At 44.2% G+C, this 3,178-nt stretch overlaps 1 pseudogene; it reads left to right on the forward strand.

The window, feature by feature from the left end:
• Window positions 1–1,048: 1,048 nt before the first annotated feature.
• LOC138170593 (non-POU domain-containing octamer-binding protein pseudogene) lies at window positions 1,049–2,431 on the forward strand (annotated as a pseudogene).
• Window positions 2,432–3,178: the final 747 nt, after the last annotated feature.

The raw sequence follows: 3,178 nt of genomic DNA on the forward strand, positions 1-3,178 counted from the left end.
CAGAAAACTCACCTGGCCTCAGCACATGATGGCCACCACCACTAGAACACCAGCTAAGTACCAGGTAAGCTCCAACTAGCAGGAGTTGAGGCCCCAGCACACAAAGGCAGGGACCAAGCCTCTAACCTCCAGCATAAGAAACTTGGTCAGTGCCCCATGAGCTCCAGCAAGAGAGCTCAACTTTAACAGCCAGGAAATAGGCAAACATCATGAACAAAAAAGTAGGAATGGACAATGACCATAGATTCTTTCTATGGGGAGAGGTAAGATCAAAACTCAAATTCAGAAGAGAACAATATTGTCAATATATCCACATCCAAAATCGCAAAGAGGAATATGAACTGATTTCAAGCCCAAAATGTCTTCTTGGAAGAATTCAAGAAAGATTTTAAAAGTTAAATAAAAGAGGCAGAAGAAAAATTGGGGGAAAAATGAGAGATATATAAGAGGGCGTCAACAGCTTTGAAAAGGAAGGACAAAAATTAACTGTAGAAAACAATTCCTTAAAAATCACAATTGACCAAATGGGGAAAAAAGTACACCGAAGAAAACAACTCCTTAAAAATAGAATTGGATAAATGGAAAAAGAGACACAAAAACTCTCTGAAGAGAAGAGCTCCTTAAATAGTAGAATTGGCTAAATGGAAAGGGAGGTTCAAAAGCTAACTGAAGAAAACAACTTGTTAAAAATTAGAACTGGGTAAGTGGAACCTAATTATTCCACAAGACATCAAGAATCAGTCAAACAAAATCAATAGAATGAAAAAAAAGCAGAAAACATAAAATACGTCATTGGAAAAACAGCTGACCTGGAAAATAGATCCAGGAGAGATAATTTAAGAACTGTTTTCTACCTGAAAGCCATGATAAAAAAAAAAAAAAAACAGCCCGGAGAGCATCTTTCAAGAAATTGGGAAGGAAAAGAGTCCAGATATCTTAGAACCAGAAAGTAAACTAGTCATTGAAATAATCCACTGGGCTCTTTTCTTGAGGTGGAGGAATGCTGGCATTACTCAGGGGAGAGATGGCTTTGCGTCAGTGTGCAAAAATGCAGAGCAACAAAGGCTTTAGTCTGAATAAACAGAACCATAATCCAAGGAAGCAGCATCAGCATCTGCATCAGCACCAGAACTAGCACCAATACCACCAGCAGCCCCAGTTACAGCAACAGCAGCTCCTGCCACCACCAATACCTGCAAATCAGCAGCAGGCCAACAGCCAGAATGAAGGCCTGACTATTGATTTGAAGAATTTTCAGAAGCCAGGGGAGACTTTCAATCAGTGCAGCTGACTTTTTGTGGGCAATCTCTCTCCTGACAATGCTGAAGAGGAGATGAGGAAATTGTTTGAGAAATATGGAAAGAAATATGAGATCTTCATTCACAAGGACAAAGGCTTTAGTTTTATCCACCGGGAAACCTGTACCCTAGCTGAGATTGCTAAAGTAGAGTTGGACAACATGCCTTTCCATGAAAAGCAGTTGAGAGTGCACTTGCCTGCCAAAAGGCATCCCTGAAAGTTAAGAGGCTTTCTCTGTCTTTGGCCAGGTGAAGAGGTCTGTAGTGATTGTGGATGATCGAGGGAGGCCTTCAGGGAAAGGCACTGTGGAATTTTCCAGGAAGCCAGCTTCTGGAAAAGCGCTGGACAGATGTAGTAAAGGGTTGTTTCTTCTGACCACATTTCCCAAGCCAGTGACCATGGAGCTGATGGACCATCTAGATGATGAAAAAGGGCTCCCAGAGAAGCTGTTCATCAAGAACCACCAATTTCACAAGGAATAAGAGTAGCTACCTCAATTTGCCCAGCCTGGCTACTTCTATTATGAGTATTCCATGCACTAGAAGGCACTGATTGAGATGGAGAAACAGCAGCAGGATCAGGTAAGCCAAAACATCAAGGAAGCCAGAGAGAAACTGGACATAGAAGTGGAGGCTGCTCACCATGAACACCAGGTAATGTTGATGAGGCAGGATGTGATGAGATGCCAGGAAGACCTTCAAAGGATGGAGGAGCTGCATAACTAAGAGGTGCAGAAAAACAAGCAAATGGAGCTCAGGCAGGAGGAGGAACACAGGTAGTGTGAGGAGGAGATGAGGAAGAAATGATGCAATGGAAGCAGGACTTCAAAGGAAACTTCCCTGATGCGAGAGAGAAGGATATGCAGATGGGTCAGATGGGTATAGGAAGTGCAATGGGCATAAACAATAGAGGATCCTGGGGAGGTGCTAATGTTCCAGCTGGTGCCCCAACTGCTCCAGGATCTGGTCCAATAATGCCAGATGGAACCATGGGAATGACCCCACCTCCCAGTGACTGCTTTGGCCAGGTTGGTACAACAGAAGGACTTGGGACAATAGGTGGAAACCCTCCCACATTCAACTGAGGAACTCCTGGAAAGGACTTTGGCCCAAACAAACATCACAAATACTAATAGAGTTACAGTGTTGAGTTTCCCCTGACACTGTAGACAAGGACTCTTTTTGGACTGTTGGGTCTCTGCTCCTCCTATGAGTTAGGCCTCCCCACTTGAACTACTCCAGGCAGGCAGTTTGCCAAAGGCAGAAAGGGGGTTATGGAGGGGCATTTAGGGAAGCATTTCTGTGTGGCACATTCCTCAATGTGAAGGCTGCAGAGTGGGTGGGGAGAGGCCATGGCTCAAGCAAAACCACTCTATCCCTATTTCCCTTGACTATTCCCCCTTTGTCTCTTCACTGATCCCTCAATAACTTAGACACATTCCTTATCCCTATTTCCTTTCTGGTTAGGACCTCAGGTGTGTACAGGAAGTTCAGACAACATTACCATTAGAAGATCTCTTCCCTCTTCCCAACCCAGTATTCCTTTTTTGTCCTGAGGTTTTGTTATCTGCTTTTAGGTTTCCATTATTGTTTTTGTTTCTATCTTCTGTTTTTTGGATGGGGGGGGAGCCCAGAATGGAGTGACTTTGCCTCTCTCTGGGAGGTGCTGCTGTGTCATTGTTAACACCCTTTCTTGTCAGTCTAGGTGCAAACTTGGAGGCAGGGACTGCTGGGTGCTGGTGCTCTCTTGGCCATGCCCAGAGCTCTTACAGCTTGCCTATCTTCTGTAGCTGTGCTGTTCAGCTTTCTCTGCTGTAGGTGATAATTGGGCCCTCTCACAGTCTGGAGTTTATTTATAAAATGAGACAGGAATGCAGGAG

Source organism: Petaurus breviceps, unplaced genomic scaffold (genome assembly GCF_028583685.1).
Source record: "Petaurus breviceps papuanus isolate PSGF00001 unplaced genomic scaffold, PetGlider_PUasm1.0 126, whole genome shotgun sequence".
In the NCBI taxonomy this organism is placed as follows: domain Eukaryota; kingdom Metazoa; phylum Chordata; class Mammalia; order Diprotodontia; family Petauridae; genus Petaurus; species Petaurus breviceps.